This window comes from Numida meleagris, chromosome 4 (genome assembly GCF_002078875.1).
Source record: "Numida meleagris isolate 19003 breed g44 Domestic line chromosome 4, NumMel1.0, whole genome shotgun sequence".
In the NCBI taxonomy this organism is placed as follows: Eukaryota; Metazoa; Chordata; class Aves; order Galliformes; family Numididae; genus Numida; species Numida meleagris.
Window position 1 is genome coordinate 17,260,055 of NC_034412.1, and position 19,927 is coordinate 17,279,981.

Genomic DNA, 19,927 nt, shown 5'->3' on the forward strand with positions numbered 1-19,927 from the left:
CACATTTTTTAATGGCTATGGATGGCTATGGAATGTATGAAGGTGGACCTATTTCTCAGTTTAGCCTTGCAGAAGTCTTTGAACTGATGTTCTGTCGAGCCTGCTTAGAGAAGCTCATTGTCCAGTCACTTACGTCAGTGCTGTAAGTCAGGGTTAACAAAACTTCATTTTGTGTATAACTGTCATAAGAGAGAACAGTCTTTAGCCCTGACATGACACCAACGTGGCTGCCCTTTGAGTCAAACCCATTTACTGACCTGCAGCACACAATGAACATCATTTCTGAATTTGGTCATGTGCCATTCGCAAATCATGAACAACTTGCTCATAAACAAATCTTCCTTTATCTCCCACAAGTTATACGGCATGCATAAATCAAAGAAAGAAATGAACGCAAATGGGGTACGTAACTGCTCCCAGAGAGCACTGGTACTACATTAACATTTTGGTAACACACAGAAAAACAGGATCACTTCTATCCCACTGATGATTACACACTACAAGAAAGCTAGTACAGCTGTAGGACAAGCATTACATGCGACATCATTCCCCTAAAAATATCTACTCCTAGCTATAAATAGACTTATTTTAAGCCTGTATTTTAAATCTCAGGTGTGTGCTTCTTCCCACTTGTGAATATGTTATCATTTTAAAAATAGAAACTCATAAGTAGTACTGAAAGTGCTATCAAAATACATGTAACTACCAGCTAGGCATTCAAAGAGTATTTATGGATTTCTTATTTAAAATGTCTCAAATGTCCATAAACATCTCTAACACTAACTCACAAGCATCTATTCATATCAATGTTTCTTTTGTTATAAAACTGTTCTTCAACAGTAGGGTCAGTGCAAAGAGTTACGACGACATCCTGAAATCAGTGAGAACCAAGCATACACAGCACTGCTGGAACAAACAAACACTTTCATCTCACGGTTCTGTTAATATAGCTTCTCATGATCACAAGCCACGAGCCCTACCCTCAGTAAGAATTGCATCTGATGCGTTTCAGAACAGTGCCCGCAAAGCGTGATTAACGTGCACTGCACAAACAATGCCAAAGAGATTCTGGGAATACTCCTCAATTCCAGTACATAGTTTGCAACAACACTCCATGCAAGCTTTGGTCGCAGGACAGGCCAGGCAGCCTGAATCAGGAAGATTCATGTTATTTCTTGGAATGACATTTTAGACAGTTTCTTTGAGCTACACATGCATCTAGTCCTAAATAGCCAATGTTACTAAATCTGGCCAGATGCCATAAAAAAAAAAAGAAAAATCGTTGCAGCATAAGTGTATTATTGCAACTTCTTAAACTTACGAAATAAGCCTGCCTCAAGGCTCCAAGACTCCATGCCTCACGTTAAATGTCTTTACAACGTTTCCAGGTGCTGGTGAACCAAATCAAAGTATGCGGCTCTTCCACCCGCTCTGTCTGGCAATCTATCACAACAAGTCTGAGACCTTCACTTCTATGAATCATACCCTGTCAGATTAAATAACTATGCAAATGATGCCAGTTCTCTATTTATCATAGCTTTGTCAGTGAAACAAATCAGACAGCAGGTGAATCATGAAACTACTGTCTGTTTGGATGCCAAGAAAACACAGAGGCAAGCAGAGAGGTGTTGGCCTAACTTCATGCTTCCCAATCTCTCTCTCCTTCCTACCTGCTTCTCCTGTGTTGCAGTGACATTGCTAACATGAGCAGAGGAACCATCCTTGCCTTTTTATCAGCACAGCCCATTTGGCTGCAGTTCAAGAAGTCCTTTAGGCACATCAGGAGACGGAAGCACGCTCTGATGCGGCTTTCTCAGGAGGGCACTTGCTGCATAAGCCTCTGATTGGGAAAGTGGGGTTTCATTTCCAAGAAGAACACCATATCCATTTAAGTAGCTCCACCATTTACTGTGTAGCAGTCCTGCTTGGAAGGGGATGACTGAGGGCTTTGTTTGGAAGTTCTGCTCTACAATGAGGCCATACTGATAGGATATCACTGTCCGAAGATGGGCCGTAGCTTTCTGGATAAGGTTAGGTCACCTTTGCAAGAGAACACATTCCAGTAGTTCATAAAAAATGTGTCAGAAGAGCTTTTTATTTTTATTCATGGAATGCACATCTTTGCCAAAAAAAAAAAAGGTAGCTATGCTCGGGAAAATATTCCATGGGGAGCAAACATTCTTCTGCAAAGCCATTCCTCCCTGCTCCACCCTGGCTGATATTACACAAGCTGAATAATGCATGTCAAGGCATTAAGTAACATGTAAACATTTCCAGTAAGTGTTCCTGCTGCAGGCCTTGGCTTAACTGGTATTGCTTCCTTCTATGATAGTGGAAAAAACAACTTCCTCTGTTCTTCTGCACCTAAAGTTTAATATTGATGGAGCATTTCTTACCAGTCACTGACTACTAGCATCCTCCTTCCCCATCTCCCAGTATAGATTTTAAAAGCCTTATAAATTAAGCCTTACTCAGAAAAGGATATTTCTGGTGGCCTCACAGCCTGTGCAAGGAAGTAACTTGATGTCCCAGTATACTGTAGTTCTGGTAATAGGTTTAAACACAAAAGACGAATTCTGGTCACAAGTATGCTGGGTTCTTCCCATACTGCTGAAGATGCTTTACATGAACCTCTGGCTTTCCATCACAAACCCTCTGCTCATTATTCCCCTCCCCTCCCTCAACCCCGCCCCTCTCCCCCTGCAGTTTCAAGCCTATGTATTTTCACATATTTTTTTCCCAGGGAGTGAGCGTGCAGTGTTGGGAAGCCGCAGCCCTTTTCAGAGCGGTGGAGGAAATCCCCTTGGAATTTAGTAGTGCTTCAGGCATGCGTGCTGTTTGCTCAGCGTACACCAGTAATTCCTCCTCCTTTACTATCCTTGACACTCCACAACAGTGGCAAATGTGGTTCTGCACAAACTAACCAAAAGGGGACGTGCTTCCAAACGAAGAACATATAGAAGCTAGGACATCACTGGGATGAAGATAGGCTTTTGAATCACCTCAAGGAGACTGAAAACCGTCAGTCCCAATGGAAAACTGCCCAAGGAAATATCTGGGATTTTCCATAGGAATTTGTGCTTTCCCAAAGGGTTTTCTGTAGGAGAGACTGTCCTAGGGTCAAGTATCCGAGGATCTCCTAGTAAACAACACTAAATTCCACTCTGAAAAGTGCTTGAGGAAAAACTTCACCTTCATACCCAACAGCTCTGTTGAAAATTGTGCATTTCCTAAAACATTTTCTAGGTATAAATTATTTATTCTAATGTCTCTTAGCTGCACGGGGCTAAGAGCAATTGCAGGTGAGCTGGATTGTTCTCTGCATTAATGAATCGTCTCGCTGGCAATCAATCTCATGGCCCAGTGGAGGCCACAACACCAGCAGTGCTGAACATTACCTAGAGCCAAGGGTCTCTGCTGATCTGCAAAATCTTTCATTGCACACAAAGCTGCTGGAAAAGGAAAAAGCTCAGCTGATCTTCTAACCTGAAAGTGTGGCAGACTCATACTGCTTTTTAATGAGTTTTTGATGGGCTTTCATGAACAATGGCACACGTGCAGTGTTGTGGTGTAGCAAGTCACAGGAGCATCTAAAGACAGGATATTATTAACTTGGTTTGATGTTTACTGATCATTTGGCTCCAATTGAACTTGTTGGAAGACTGTCTTAAAGCTCAGTGAGCTCCCCTAACTCACTGTGGAGTTGCAACAAAACTGATACCTGAGACAAACTTCACAAAGCGTACTCCTGTTTGGGCAACACATGGAAAGCAGAAATACCAGCACACAACCTCCTCCAGGCCCTGTCTTTCCCCATGTTTACAGCAGCAGCCCTTTTTGCCCAATCTCTGTGCTCTGTAATGGGCCTGCACACTGAGCATCACAGCTCCAGACCCCAAGGCCAGCCGCTCTCAGCAGGCTTCCCACCTCCACACAACTGCTGCACTGATAGCAGTGACTCAAGGAAGTCAAAAGCACAGCCAATGAAGCACTTGGGGCCATCAGGGCAAAATCAGATCGCAACCACATGAAAACTATTGTGTACATCTCAGCACCCGGTATGGACTATCTTTACGTACAGGCTGATTAGCACAGACACAAAGCCAAACTCATGCCAGAAGGAGCCCATCCTGCTCAGAAAGTTGTTTCCAGCAACATGAGTTAATGATTGCTATCACAGATATCACAGGAATGTGCCATGCTCATTAAGAAGTGTTTTGAAGGAAGGTTTTTGCACATTACTTCCTCCCTGCTTTTATCTCCCCCACAGAAGATTAACCACTGGAAAGACTAAATCAGTTGCAAACACCACTGGAGAAAGCTCGGGCTCACCACTGCCACTTTCCTAAGAATCAGCAGTTCACTGCGCTCATAATTCTTCTTTATACTGTGAAATAACATCTTTGGTGAAAGAATGATAGAACTCCTGACTCCAGGCTTCAAAGAACGTTACTGCCTAAGCTAAGCAGATTCTCCGAAAGACCAGTGGCTTCCAGGCTTTTCCAGAAATGACATTCAATTGAAAGGCGTTCATTTTTCAGTCAAGGTACTTAGGGCACCGAAGTCCATGAGTAAGCTCCACGTGCAGGGAGAAACGCGCTGACAGCAGAAGAAATGCATTCACGCTCACTTTTCCCCTGCAGCTACCCACCAGGAATGCAGCCTCATGTCCCTCTGCACAAGGAAGGAGACGCCAGCCTAACGCCCACCCCCGCCTTGTGCAGTGCAGCGGTGCCTGGCAGGACCATGGCACAGGGTGGGTGCACCCATCCCACTGGGAGCTAGCAGCACGTTGCTCAACTGGTACAGCACAAAGACTATGGGAGGACGAGACTTGAATGTACTACTCATTACACGAGTGTAATGACAGCCCGTACTCATCTGACATATAGAAATACATACAGATCAGCCTACCCATACGTCTGTCTCCTTACTGCTGCATGCTGTCTCCCAGCCTCGAGCAGAGGGTTCCAGCCACAGCGATCCCATCAACCTGCAGGAGCAGCAACGCACTACCCTTGGAAGAGAGCATGCTGCCTTTAACCACTTCATGCAAATCCAGCAGAGTTTCTGATGGCACTCTATGTTTGTATAAACGCAGAATGACTTAAGCTGAAGCTTCAGACACATCCTTACCTCATCACTAAACTATATTTACAAGTTCTTTTGATAAGGATGACTTCCAATTAAGACAAATCAGTAACAGTATGGACCGGAGGGTTGTTCCACGATGGCAAAAAGTGTCAGGTATCATGCATCTTAGAAATGCCATCATTGCTCCCCACACCATTAACAATGAATGGATTGAGTACCTACAATACCTACAATATAGAAAAACTAATTTACTCCACACTGTAATAAAAAATGTTTGTGATGTAGATGTAACGAAGTCCGTCCTAAGGCAATTTCTTCATAAAACATACTCAAAGCCTCTTAAAACTCTTTAACATTAGTGCTTTCCACTAATAATTTAACTTCAAAAACATATGCTTAACCCATAAATCTTGACTGTAATGCAAAATACTCCTTTGAGAAAAAGACCTCAGTAAAGTATTAAAGAGACTTGCACTTCCATCTCCTCTAATCTAGTTGTATCTCAAACTACCATTTTCCATGGACATGTGTGAACTTAGAAGAAATACGCATATTTTTGAAAAATGAGGCCCTGTTGGTGGATTCTAGGCTCTCTGTTAAGAAAACACGCCATTACATTCCGTGGCTTCACCATTTTACGTACACCTAGGAATTGCTGATGCTCAGCTAAATTGTCATTTACCATACATTTTTCTTGCAAAGCTGAGCTTGGTTTTCTTTTGTTGTTGTCTCTCCTCCCACGAGGACAGCTCAGGGAATTGGCATGCAGCTCTGCAGCAGGTTGGCCATATGAACTCTATTAAAAAACTGATTATTTCAAGTTGTTACAGATCAGGTGATAACCTCCCTCAAAAGAAAATGAAAAGAATGAAGAGACTCTAATTAGTATCTAATAAAGAAGTGTGGCTGTTCCACTGCGTAAACACTGACTTAGAATAATAACAGAGGGAAACTCAACAAATGATGCTTTTGTGTTTCTCCTTACAGCCAGTGATAACTGTTCCAGGGGCCTGCCCCTCCCAGCACTGGAAGCATACAGAATATTGTAATAATGTGATAGTTTTTCCATACCCTGCTAAAAATATACGTGAAGAGCATATTTGGAACACGGTTTAAAAGGACAAGCTGATGTCCCACTCTGCACACCTTGTCCAAAACAAAACATTTTGAAATAAGTCCCCCTGGGCAGACTGAGTACATCACAGCCCCAGTGAGACAGCTCTCAGCGTAACCCCCATGCATACGTGTCCAGACAGTTCATGCAGGTATCACTGCACAGGGGTGCACCTGTGATGTTATTAGCAGAAAGCTCAGCTATTGTAAGGGTTTTTCTCTCACTCTTTACACTAAAAGCAAGATGGAACCAACATGCTGCTGCAGTTGGTACACAACTGTAATTTGGATGTTAACAAAGTGCTTTGCACTTAGCAACTGATAGCAAACAAATACATTAGGATTAGAATTAAGGCTACTGAAGTCAGGCACTAGGAATGAAGGCTTGCATAACACATTTATTGGCAGTTCTGCATTACTGTGGTTGCTTAATTCAGGTTCTTCAACAGATACGGAGACATTGGTCATCCTAATTATCAATCTGCCTTTACAACGCACAGGAAAAACAATCTGCTTCCCACTCTGAGTCTATATCGACCGATTCCACATCATCACACACATAACCTTACAGACGTGAGCAATCCTGCAGAGTTGAACCATCTTTCCAAACCAACACATGCTCAGCGCATGCCAGGTACTGTACATTTCGCCCATTCCAGTTCATCCCATCTGCTTATATCCTTTCCATCTAGCTGACTACACTTTTCCAAAGTTTCAAATTTGCCCTTTTCCTTTCAGTTTTTCCTATCTGATACACATTGCAATGATATTAAGGGGGACTTTTATTAAAGAACAAGCTTAACTCAATTTCTTTCCACAGTGTTAGTCCAAAGCAGCTGGCTGAGTGTGACCTTTTCTAAGGTATTTGGCAGAAGCCGCTCAATTGTCAAGCTATTTTTCCAATTTTGGCCAGTGTTATTTTTAAAACCTGGTATCAAATGATTTTTGTTACATCTGATCAAAAATACTCTCTAGCTGAGCTGACATCCTTTAGTCTAACCCCTTTAGTCTAACAAAGTACACGGCAGAAAAAAAACACACAGAAGTCTCGTTTGTGGCCAAAATTCCACCTAGACATAGTGAAATAAGCAGAGAAAAATCAGACCTCTTCAGCAATACTGCCCAAAACTTTATTAGGATTGATTTTCTTTCATGATCAAAAAGTAGATTCAAAGGAATAATGTTCTGTCTGGACTTGATGTAATCTGCTAAAAACACAAAGGGACACCATCTCATGGTACAAGCAGAACAAGTTGCTCATGTCTTGCAGGTTTTATTAATCACTGATTGATGCGTTGGCTCTTGGTGCTAGGGTGCAATCAGGAGACCAGTTTAAATGCCTTCTTAATGTTGCTGCTTAACCTTGCTATTTTAGAAGATGGAGTATGACAGGTCAGAGAAAGGAACAAAGACTTGAATTCATGGAAAGCCTTACTAGCCTTCAAAGCAAGTCATATGAGAGATATATGAACACATATCTTTATATCGTGTGCTTAAACTAAAACAAGTTTTAAAATCTCAGCGTGCCTCACAAACTCCTTCCCTTCTCTCCACATTCTCCTATTTATTTTAGATGACACATTGTGTCCCTTTAATCCTACTCATTTTTAAGTGATACACTGTATCTTTTACTTATTTTCTTTTTTTGTCTCTTACCTCTCCATACTCTTCGGTCCTAAAGCTTCTAGATTCCATATTCACTTACCACCACACGCTAGATTCAGAGATGCAGTGTGCCAGGTTCTGGCATTTGGGGAATCTGGCTATTTCCAGCTAGGAAAAGACCTTCCCTTTCTTGCATCCCCATAAGCAACAAGCTGCCCCAGAACAAAGGAAGTAGTAGCACGTTCACTCGTGGCACCTATGCTTGCTTGTATTTAAGAGGTGATGAAAATATGACTACCCCAAGTATGCCATGTGCTACTGCAGCAAGGTAGACCATGGCCTAGGAGACCAAGCCTGGCTGCAGAGCTTGGGCTTACACCACGTGGGGAGTCTCCTTTCTGGTTCATGAGTCACAGTGATGTGCTTCAGAGAACAGGCTTATCGTACTTCCCCCCCCCTCCACGCTTCAGTTGCGGGTGTCTGCCTGTTTTGGGGCCAAATGCTTCAACCCCCATTGTAGGGTTCATCCCTACCTCCCTGTGGAAGACCCTCGCTGCCCCAGCACAGTCGCAGTTAGGCTGCCTGGTCCAGCTCTTGGGCGCAGGTGGCACATGTGGGCCCAAACACCAACATTCAACCCTGGCAGAACCACGAGGAAGAGGCAAATAACCCAAAAGGAGCCCACTAAAAAGAGCACGAGTGCAGGCAGAAGCTCCCTGAGCAAGCCATGTTCAAATGCGCTCCACAACAAGGTAACAAATGTCAACTTAACGCAGGACACAAATGAAAAGATTTGTCAGAAGCAAAACTCAGTAGGAAGAAGGCCATTTCCTCTGGCATTTGGAACTAGACCAGAGTAAGCTAACTGCGTGAGGGAGAAGTGCTGGTCATTCAATGAGCTGAATGGGGCTGGGGATAGAAAATGAGTAAAAACTGCACGAGTGCTTGGGGCCATCAAAACTGGGCAGCTGTGTTAGAAGCCACATTTGCTCACTTGCAGAATTTAAGTTTTGAAGTCACCCAGAGTAGCTGTTCAATAAAGCAGAGAGCAGGTTTTGTGGCTTGGAAAGGAATAACAGGAACAAGCAAACTTGTCACTGGATGGAAGGACAACAGCCTCTAAAAGAGGTAATAGAAGTCACAGCAACTGCTCAGCTTAACATCCATACAAAGGAACTAAATCTCAACCAGACAGTTAGGTACCTTTGAATGCTTTACTGTTAGACATAAACAAGCTTATAGCCTCAGAAGATTGCAATCTCTTTTGCCATACAGGAAAGGAAAATTGTTTCTTTTAGAGGAACTTGGAGTTACTCAACAAAATTAATCTTCTAAAACAGGAAAACCCTGCCAGTGCAGGTGGAAATATAATACAGCCTGTGCAGCTGGGGAGCATGAAAAATGGGATTTCCGTGCTCCCCTCTCCCTCACCAAAGACAAAGCACAAGCAGCGCAGGTAACGTGCAACTGAAAAAACTGCAAAAAGAAACAAAACTAAGCACGTGAAGAACTTGAATAAAGGACTACAGAAGTCACTTAGGTCATTCATAAGAAAGCTCACTATTCTATTGATTTCTTTGCCATCAAAATGTTACTTGGATTAGAAGACAAGAAATAGACATTCCTTTTTACTATTCACTTATCTGCAGCATTCTAATTGCAGGCACACGTGGAAAGAAAGGGACATATGCAGCTATTTACATTGCTTCCCCTTTCTGTGTTTCTAAATGGAAGCAAAAAGACTGAGGGACATGTGGAGATGACGTATTGCACCACTGCTCATCGGGTACGCCCCGTGCTCCGCTCTGAGCTGTAAGTTCAGCTCAGGAGAAACAGTATTTTTCATGACAGTTTATTTCAAGCTCCATAAACCCATCTGCATCGAAAGAATGGTAGAAGGTTGGTTTCAGGGGAACTGGGAAAAAAAAAAAAAAGATGCCTGCAAAGAGAAAAATGAACCCAACTGATAGCAGCACAGCTTTGTTAAGACCAGGGAAAGTTCAGTAAGGCGGTGATAAAAGCTGATAAGAGTGCAACACTGAAAGGTAAGTTTTCATGAGAAGAGCAGTGCTCCCACTGTTAAACCATCCGAATATTTCTAACTGTATGAAGTGACGCTCTCACATCTCTTGCCCACACACTAGTAACTCAACCAAGGACTGATTTCCTTTAGTTACAGCTACACAGTCAACACACCCAGCCATTGAGGGAAAAGGTATTTACTGTTAATGCAAACAACACTGGCTACCAGTAAGAGTGCTAGAGGAGAGCAAAGTGGAAGAGAGGATGAGAGTTTTTAAGCAGCTGTAGAACATAGTCCCACAAAGCTGGGAGCCTTGGGGAGAAGAGATTTTTTTCTTTGTCCCTTCCTTATGGATACATGAGTAACTCCCTGTCTGGACTATTAGAAGGCTGACTTTTCTCACACATACCTTTCAGTCAGTAGGTGGGTACTTGCATTATTATGCTGCTTTCTTATGAATTCGTGTTTTATTGCTCATCTTCACAAGCTGCTAAGCCCACAGGCCACTTCAGCAGTCAATATCGCTACGCAGCAAACACTTGCTTGGAAATGACCTGGAAACATGTAATTGAGACAGTATAACAAACAAGACTACATAGCCCTGCATTTCAACAAGCACAAACCTAATATATAGACTCAACAACAAGAAAAGAGCACTTCAAAGACACAAAAGCAAATTAATGCTCACATATACATTGACAATATTATGTCAGAGCTATGAGTAACCCGACAAAGGAAGCCGTAGGTAGATCAGAAGTGCAGGTTGGTTTGAAAAATACATATCCTTTTCACCAGAATTAATTACATTCTCAGACTAGCTTCCGTGATTCAGGCTGCTACCTCAACATTGACAGTAAATACATAGGAACAATGGGAAACAACTTTCCTCCTGGCCATATCGGTGAGGGAAGGCATTTAACCAAAGCAGAAGACAAAAATCACCCCGTGATTTAACAGACACGTTCTAACTCTTAAGACAGACTGGTAAGACATAGAACTTACTGTACAGTAATTTTGTGGTGTCATAATGTTGTTTTCTACCAGACGAAATGAAACCCCTGCTTTTTGTTGCTCTGTTAAAAAGGAGGCAGAAATTTTATTTTAGATAAAAAGTCATTCTAAAATCCTGACAAAGTAGAAGGCTGGGGCTGGTTCTGTAAAGAATTCTTGTCAGCTGGGAGAGGTCTTCTACATGAAAGGTTAGTAATAACAAAAACCATCTCCTACAAGTAGTAGTAATGCCTGTTGAATTTACCATCACCTGCAAGACTGGTTATGTTAATAATCTTTCATATTATGCCAAGCAGACTGAAAATAATTAATAGTTCACAAACAACCCTCCCACAGAAGTTTCAGTGCCAATGTTACTTTCAGTGATTAGAATAAATTAAAAATTCAATCCCATATATTCAGGATTTAAGTACAACTTCCTTACATCTGAGAAACTTCCATGAAAAAATAACAATTAACCTCTCTCTCACAGCATTAACCTCTCAAGGGTAATGGAGTTCCTGGATGACAGCGTCACTGGGGAATTTCAGTCTCGACATTCGTATTTCTTAATTAAAGTCCATTCTGTTCACAAAATGGAGAAGCAAATTTGATGTACACACATAGAAGTTCCAGAACTGAGTTCTGCTGAGCCTTCACAAATGCTCAGGGTTTAAAAGGTGAGAACCAGGGTCATGCAGCATCTTCAGAAATTAAAAATAAAAAATAAGAGTTTAGCTGATGTGATATTTAGGGGTTATTCATTAAATCCTGAAGGCCATCCGTCTCCTTACGCAAGCTCTTTCCTCCTCCTGTGAATTAGCTGTGAAACAATGGTCAATTGGTAACGTCTCAAGCCAGCAATAAGGAATGTCTGCAAGGACGCAAGATTGTGAGAGAGGATGAAGAGGAAGAGAAGGAAATTGCAATAAAGCAAAAGATGGAAGTGAGGAAGGTCAGAAGGTTGTTTATGCATTTACAACATCTCTAAAATAGAGTCACACCCTAGAGAGATGCAGGTGGCAAACAGATTTCATTAGAAAAACCACAATGGTTCAGAGCCAAGATCCATTTTTGCCAAGTATCCTGTTTCCAGCACTGCTCACACCCAGGTGTTGCAGAGGAAGGCTCCCAGCCACCCTGCTTGACTGTCTTAAATGGGAATCACCATAGGTCAGGCCTGAAAGGTTTTGCTAAAATTCGCTACCAAATTAAAGAAATATTACCCAAGGCAGAAAATGAGATCTTCTATTTGAAGCATGCCAGACAAGGTCATAAAGTTTAGAACCAGATCAGGAAATTTTTCTCTGAAAATGGCACTGAGTACAGCACACAGTGTGCCAACACAACTCCTGGGTCCTAAAAACACTCACATCTTCCTCAACAGCACGGAAAACAAACCTGGACACTCACTGCTCTGTTTGCCTTGAAACTGGACATCTGATGTACTAATGGTACAAGAGTAAGCCAGGCATGACAGCAGCGGTATTACCACACACACCACGTGGGCTTCTGGAGCAAAGTGCCAGGATTTGTGTAGGCCCCTGCACATGGGGAAGGAAGCACCACACTAGGGTGACGTGGCAGTCGCAGATGCTGTTGAGGCAAAAAACAAGCAAGAAGATCGACTGCATTCGTTTCTCGCCCCTCCAATAACTCTGGAACTTACTAGTTGTTGCTTGAGGCTGCTCAAAAAACAAAACAAAACAAAAAAACCTTCATTATGTTTTTCTCCTGAAAGTGGTGGTGTTAACAGAGCACTTGATGCACTGCAGCTGGGGCTTGGCATCCTTGGACCGGCTGCTGGAGCCTCTCCTGTGTGGTGTGAGTCAGCAGGGAGGTTGTGACACAGCCAGGAGACACGGCCCAGGGAAGCAAGTCTGCCACAGAGCCAAAGCTACCAACCACAATTGCTCAAAGATATATATACACACACACACACACTACAGGTGTTGACAAAAAAACCCATATGCTTTATGTTAAAGTTTTCTGCAAAGTAATATGGTGATCAGATTTATTTCTCACCATTTCTGGGGTCCCTTGAGACTGCCAGTGCCAAGGAGGAAACCCCTTAAACCAGGACACTGGAGACCCAAACAACAGGAGCCAGACCCCAGGGCTGCCAGACTCCTTCCATGCTTGGGAGCTGCACACATATACGTAGCTGTTCCTTCTCCGTTTCTTCACCTCTTTGACATCTCAGCTCTGGTACCCGCCCACCCTTACTGCCAGAAGGCACTGAGCTCACCAGGAAACGTTCCGCATGGCCTTGACGTAAAATGTCAACATGCTGATCTTTGCATTGCATGTATGAAAACTGTTACAGGAACATTGCACACAAACATTTAATGTAGATTCTGACCCGAGGGCAATGTATAGCCCACAGTGTCACAGGAGCTTTCTGAGCACTCTTGCAGGTCAATGTCTGCAAGAAGTAAACAAGGCCACGTATGCACACACAGGCATGGCTCTTATCAGGCCCCTCCCGGCCCGCTCATGCTTTCAGCAGATCACTGCCTCCCATAACCTCCAGCACACCACGCTTGCCAGTAAAACACAATGGTCTGAAACTGAAAATACCTCTGGTCCAGCATGGACCCAGCCAGCAGTCTGTTCCTCCAACACTCTGAGGGCAGTTCATAGAATGAGCCACCGATCACCTCAGTGCTCCACGGAGCAGCTCGATGGGAGGGGAATAACGCGGTGATTAATTACAGTTGGAGAAAACACCTTGCTACAGACGATAACACTCATACCCTGTATTATTATTATTATTAAAGTTACAGCTCAGGTGTAACTTTAACGTGTCACTGTAACGTGAAAAGTTGAAGGAAAAAAGCTGCAGTGTCGCTTGACTGGTGAACTTCCACCAACACTGCGGAGATGACACCCCGGAACCCTCTCCCGCTGCTCCCCGGGAAAGAAATGAGCCTCCGTGGCCGCATCCCCTCGGCGCTTCTGACTCCGAGCGCCTCCCGAGGCGGGGGATGCAGCTCCCCGGGGACGGGTCCCGTGAGGCCCCCCAGCCGGCGCCCTGGGGGGTGGGAGGCCCCGGGCAGACCCAGGGAGGTGGGAGGGGAGGGAGAAGTCCCTCGCAGCAGCCTGGAAAGGCGAGGCACGGCCGGCAGCAGCAGGGTGGGCACCGCCGGGCTTCGTAGGAAACTCAAGAGAAAGTAACGCCACCCGCGTGCTACAACCATCGCGCCACCACAGCTCCGAGAAAAGACAGCGTTCTCGGGAGCCCGACTTTTCACGGGGCAGCCCCAGCCCCGCAGCCGTGAGCACCGCCCAGCCCCTCCCGTCGCCCCCGAGCGCGGCCGTGCCGGCTCTCAGGCCACGTGGGGAGGGGCCAAGCGAATTAAAAAAGAAACGATCGCATCTCTCCTACCCCGCTCCGCTGGCGGGGCCGCCGGCTCCCGCGGTCCCGCAGCGACGGCGCGTTCCCGGCGCAGGCTGCCCGGCGCCCAGCACGCCCGGCCCGGCCGCCTCCTCCCCTTCCTCCTCCCCAGCCCCGCCCCGCTCCGCCCGCAGCGGAGGAGCTCCCGGCGCCACCGGTCGTCCGCTCTTGAGGACGTTGTTCCCAGTGTAGGCGCCCCACCATTCCGCCCTGCTCCCGGACGGGTTTCACGGAGGTGCCCCGCAGCCGCTGCCAGCCTTGGCAGCCCCTCGGGCGCGCCCTCCGCACCCCACAGGCCCGCCCCCAGCCGCCGCTCTTGGGTCCTAGCGGTGGGGTAACGCGAGCTGACAGCCTCCCGTACATTGTAGAACCTGCAGAAAGGTTTAATGAGAACTTTTGGACATGTAAAGCTGAAAGAAAAACGCTAAAAATGTACCAACGGTGTTTTTAAAGCCTGGTGTTACTTTAATGCTTGGTAAGGGCAACAGCTTGCAATACATAGCAGGAACTCCAAAGCCCGTCCCACAGTTGTGCTGGTTACACGGGCTGAGCAGGGCAGGAAGCCCGAAGCCGCGGCTCCGAGGAGCTCGGAACAGCCCCTCTGCACCAGAGCTCGCTCCTGTTCCCCACGACGGGCAATGCCCCACCGACAGAACACGGCCCGGCTGGAGACCCTCGGGGTAACGCCCCTGCCTCCCGCGTTCTGCGCTGCCACCCGGCCCTTCTGCCAGGAGCTGCTCACCAGGCGCCCCGTGCCGGCAGCTTCCACCCGGAGCTGCACGAGAAACAAAGCCACGGCTCCATTGGTGTCATCGGGCGAGGAGACGCGCACTGCCCTTTGCTGCTCCTCTCATCGCCTCTGCCTTTCTGCTGTTCGGAGCTGCTTTTCTGCAGGACAGATGGGATGGGTGAATTAACCCGGGCTGAAACAGAGCTTTTCACAGCTTTTGCTCTCCTTAACAACTGTAACAACTGCTCTCTTAAAGCAAAAAGAACATACCCTGCCGGTTTCTTTCAGCACTGAAGAGACAGGGATCGCTTCTGGGTGTGGAAGCGGCGGCTCAGTAACCTCAACAGAGATCTCCGCCCAACAGCTATGTAACTCCAGAGCAGCTGCAGTGAAACACAGCAGCAGCTGAGGAGGAACAGCTCTGTTCCAGACTTTATGATGTACCCTGAACCGGTCAATCCTAGAGATGTCCAGTCCCTTTGCATTTACATCCACACCAAAATTCACGGACTTTGAGAGAGGCAGCTCTCCCTGACTGCCTTTTGGCACCACTCCAGCACTTTTTATGGTATCTGTAGGTTAAGTCATTCTTTGTAAGGACACTACTTCCTTCTGACAGGTATGAAGCAAAACAACCTGCACCAAGGGAGCTCCTGTGCCACATCACAGCCAGAGAACGACCAGCACTGAAGGTGCTGCTGGCTCCAACTCTCCGAGTACCATCCCTATGACAGTTCCTGATTCCCAGATGCGGGACACAGTCAAGATATCCCTGCTTGCACTCTTCAGCAGATGCCCTCTCCGCAGGGGCTGTTCCCTGAGCACAGAACCCAGCTGTGGCACCAAAGCCTACAAGAGCAAAAATAAGCACTGACTGCTGGGGAGATGGGTCCAACTCAGCTTTTTTACCTTTGCTGTAAAGAAATCTTGGAATGTCCCCTGGCCCGGCCGGGTGTCCCAGGCTGCAGGCAGCTGTCTGCCCTGCAGACCGCAGTTTCCTCTTGCCTCACGTCACTTATCAGTGCGTTTAGCATTCTTCACATCCTGACAGCCCTATGCCTCTCCCTCCCCACCTCCACGCATCCTTTGTGTTCCCATCGCTATTAGCGCTGCCTTTATTCTCCTTGCTTTATTTTTTTTTTACTCTCATCAGGCACCTCGAGGAGGGCAATTTTCCCGGAACAAGGCTTACTGAAATAGGAAGTCTTGCTTCATTATCTGAGCAAGCAAAGAAGCCAGGAGCCATTTACATGTTTTCTGCTAAGAAGTGAGAATGTCCCGATGTTCCTGAGAAGCGCACAAGGTCCTGCCTTGGTGGTGCTCGGCATTTCGTACTTGTCAACGCTTGTCCAATTGTAATTGTGTAACACCATTAAATACACTGTTACCATATTGTTAGGGGTGGAAGGAAAACGCAGCACTGCACTCCTGAATCCAGTCATGGAGGAGACGCTGTCAATACTAGCACAAAAAAAAAAAAAAAAAAAAAAAAAAAAAAAAAAAGCAAACAACTTTAGCAGGACTTCCACTAATTTTCAGTTGATTTCCACCTGAACTGTTACGCTGTAGATGCATTTCTATGACTTACCATGCAAACATTAAGGAACAAATATATACCTAAAAATATTTTACCTACAATTGCTTACATGTATATAACACACTAATTAAGGTTGTCATTTTCTTTTACTAATGTAACTACAAAGACACAGAGCCTTACAAGCAAGCCCACCAGCACACCACCTCCCTCTCCACGCATTTCTCTCATGCCAGGCAGCAGCGCCAGGAGCTCCTGCTTGGCACAGGGTGGGAGCACTCGGTGCTGACGCTGGGGCAGAGCACACAGCTGAGCCCAGGGCTCAAAGCAGCAGTACCACAGCCCCTGGGCAGCAAACAGAGCAGCAAGGGGAGCTGGGAGCAGACCTGGGCAGAGCTGGGGTTGAGGACAGATGCCTGCTCCCTCCTGGCAGCCGTGTGTCCTGGGCAGGGTGAGTAGGGCCCACTACTCTTCAGCACTTCCTTCACATGAAGGCATCTTTGCCTGTTACAAACACAGCAGATGTGTGAGTGTTTCTTGCTCTACAGCAAAGAAGTGAGAAAATCAGACTGGGCTGCGGCACGACTGACTGCTGGTAGGGAAATATTTGCTGTCAGCAATGAGTAGAATCACTTTGAAAGCACAAGTGAAAATCCCTCTGGTTTAGATCCTCAGATTGTCTGCACTCAGACCATATTCAAATCGAGCAATGCTGACAACAAATATAAGCAAAACAGCCAAGCCATGCTCCAGGGAACATTCAGGAGTTGAGGAGCACACAGGTTCCCAGCTGCCTTCAGGGAGCTAGTTATTGCTCTGCTCTCACTAGGTTCATTCTTTAATTTTTCATCAGATACCTAAACCGTCTTTACTCCCAAAATCCCAAACTCAAAGTTTCATCTTACTAACAGCACTTACGGAGCTCTCAGTAAGAGCTTAGTAAGAACCTCTGATACAGCTGCTTTGAAGATCAGTTTAGATTACAATGTTATAACTGCAAATACAGTCAGTCAAAGTTAGTCAGCTCTCAGTCCCTGCCAGCCCCATTCCTCCTTTCTGTGGCATTCATCTGATACGGGCCCCTGAGCTCTTGTTGCAAGCAGGTTAAGGGAGGATCCAAAATGTAAGAGTTTTAGCCATTAAAATCAAATACTATGGACACGTCCTGATTTATTTCCATGCACACAAAGATCAAACAGATGGCAAGCCTCCTGCCAACAAGCCAGTTCCACCATCCTGACCTAGACTGCAAAGCCAAGACCTAAACCACCAGACTCCACAAGTCCTTCTATAGCCATCCCAAATCTCAGTCCTCACATGTGAAAATTGTTCTTAACTTCAGTTTTGAACAATTTTGTGCATTCATATCCTGGCAAGATGCTGATGGAAATGGTACACAGCTGAACATTAAAGAGGTGTTCCTTCATCTGGCTATTTCTGACTTGAGCAGCACTGGAAAGGGAATATACAACCACAAAGAACAGGGCATGGGTAGCTAAAAAAGTGGGAGGCATCCTCCGTTACAGATACAAGATAGGGAGGAATAAGAAATCAAAGAGAAAGAGGTGCTGACAGAGAGACCTTGAGGATGGGCAAGTTTGACAAAGGCACTTCTGGTGCTGGCATTGCTGGAGGGTGGGTGCTCACTCGCTGCCTGTGTGCCAGGGAAGGGCTGGCTTAAGGAAGCTCTGGAAGCTGGCCTCAATCCCCAGTATCAGTCGCTCCAGCTGCTCTCTCCGGGCAGAATCTGGGGTGAGAGCCCCAAGGCTAGGGGTAGCCCAGCTGCCCACTCAGGGACCTTGGGAGTCAGGTAGCAGGGCTGACAGATGCATGAGAGACACATGAACTCTTTGTCTCCTGCGCAGGTTGCAAGTGCTGAGGCAAGTAACATTTCATAGCACTAGGTACTGCAGAAGCAGGTCATAAATAACCATCCCTGTACTATGGACCTTGCAGGCTGAGAGGAAGCCTTGCACTCACAGCCCCATCCATTAACAATGTTGACCTTGAAGTAGTCCTGACAGCAAGGCTACAGAGGAAATAAGTGGCAGAACATTTGCAAGTAGCTGCATTCAAGCAGAAAGGCAACCCTCCGGCACGCCCGACCCAGGATCGCCTACTGCTGCACAATTGTGCTGCGTCGCTCAGCCAAGCGCGGTACCTCTGGGAGGGCAGCTCGCATGGGGCTGGAAAGCGCAGCCGCTCACCTCTTCTCGACCCCACAGCTCAGCCAAGCAGCACTGTGAACTTGAAAATACTGCACTCGCACTACCACAGGGCCAGCCGGCTTACTCACCTGTGAGCTTCCCCCGTGCGGCACCTGGCCGAGCTGCTTCACTGTCAGCAGTTTCTTGATGTAAAATGGCACTCATCCTGACAGATGCTAACAAAGTGTCTTCTTCCTCCTACAGAAGAGGGAGGACAGCTGTGGGGTGTGCTTTAACATAGTCACCATCTGTAAAGCCACTGTAAAGTTTTCTGTAATCTCCAAAATATTTTTCTACTTGTTCATTATAAGGTCTACCAACTGCTACAAAATAGCAAGGGCTATAATAGCAGCACTGCACATTAAGGATAGCTTTAATTATGTACACAATATCTGTGTAAATGTCAGATAGCATCTTCCGCATAAAAGGCAGGGTTGGTTTGTTTGCTTCTTATCCTAACAGTTTGGAATTTGATTGCTTCTTATGATGTAATATTCATTTGGCTAGGCTTTAGTTAATTACTTAGGGTGGTAATTAAATTAACTTTGCTTAAGGTGTTTTTTTTTTTTTTTTTTTTTTTTTTTTTTTTTAAGAGGGTTCTGCAGCAATTCCAGCCTATTGTGTTAAGTCCCCAAGCACTGGAAAGTAAACTCATTGTGACAGCGCTCCCACATAACCCAAGTCATTGAGAAGTGAGGTGGCTTAGCCACAGTCTCGGCTAACTCTGTTGTTTGCTTTTAACTGTTCTGCTATCATAACTGTGCTAAGCTGTCGTTAGACTCAGCACAGGTAAACAGATCAGGCCCTTGCTGAGTCAATGGCACAGCCAGGAGTCCGAACTCCAGCATCCTGCCACAGACAGTGACGCTTAAGGCACAGTACAAAAGGAAATGAAAGTCTTCAATTTTTCTACAGGAGCAACATCCCCTGATGTGGTCTGGCCAACCAGGTTTGACTGTGGCTTGACTGAAAAAACAAATGTTAGCTCCAGATGAACACAGCAGTCATGGAATAAAACCATTTGCATGACTATGACTATTCCAGAATACTGTACATATAAAATACAATGCGATAGGTACACTGGGAATACAGAGCCAGTCTCAGAGACTGCCAGGACGAGGGCTACCAATAGCTTCAGCTCAGTTCCCCACTATACATGCAGCATGAGATAGTCTTCATTTCTCATTTCTCCTCCATAAATTAATCAGCAAAGCATAAGTCCAAACTCTCCTTC

The 19,927-nt window shown here is 45.7% G+C and overlaps 1 protein-coding gene across 1 annotated transcript in view; it reads right to left on the reverse strand.

Moving 5' to 3' along the window:
* PIK3CB (phosphatidylinositol-4,5-bisphosphate 3-kinase catalytic subunit beta) overlaps window positions 1–14,296 on the reverse strand; it is an 89,419-nt gene extending 75,123 nt beyond the window's left edge. Inside the window, exons 1-3 of the mRNA XM_021393295.1 lie at window positions 14,214–14,296; window positions 10,838–10,908; window positions 10,245–10,389 (exon numbers count right to left, since the gene is read on the reverse strand). The gene's annotated coding sequence lies outside the window, so the exon portion shown is untranslated. The remainder of the gene's footprint in view (window positions 1–10,244; window positions 10,390–10,837; window positions 10,909–14,213) is intronic.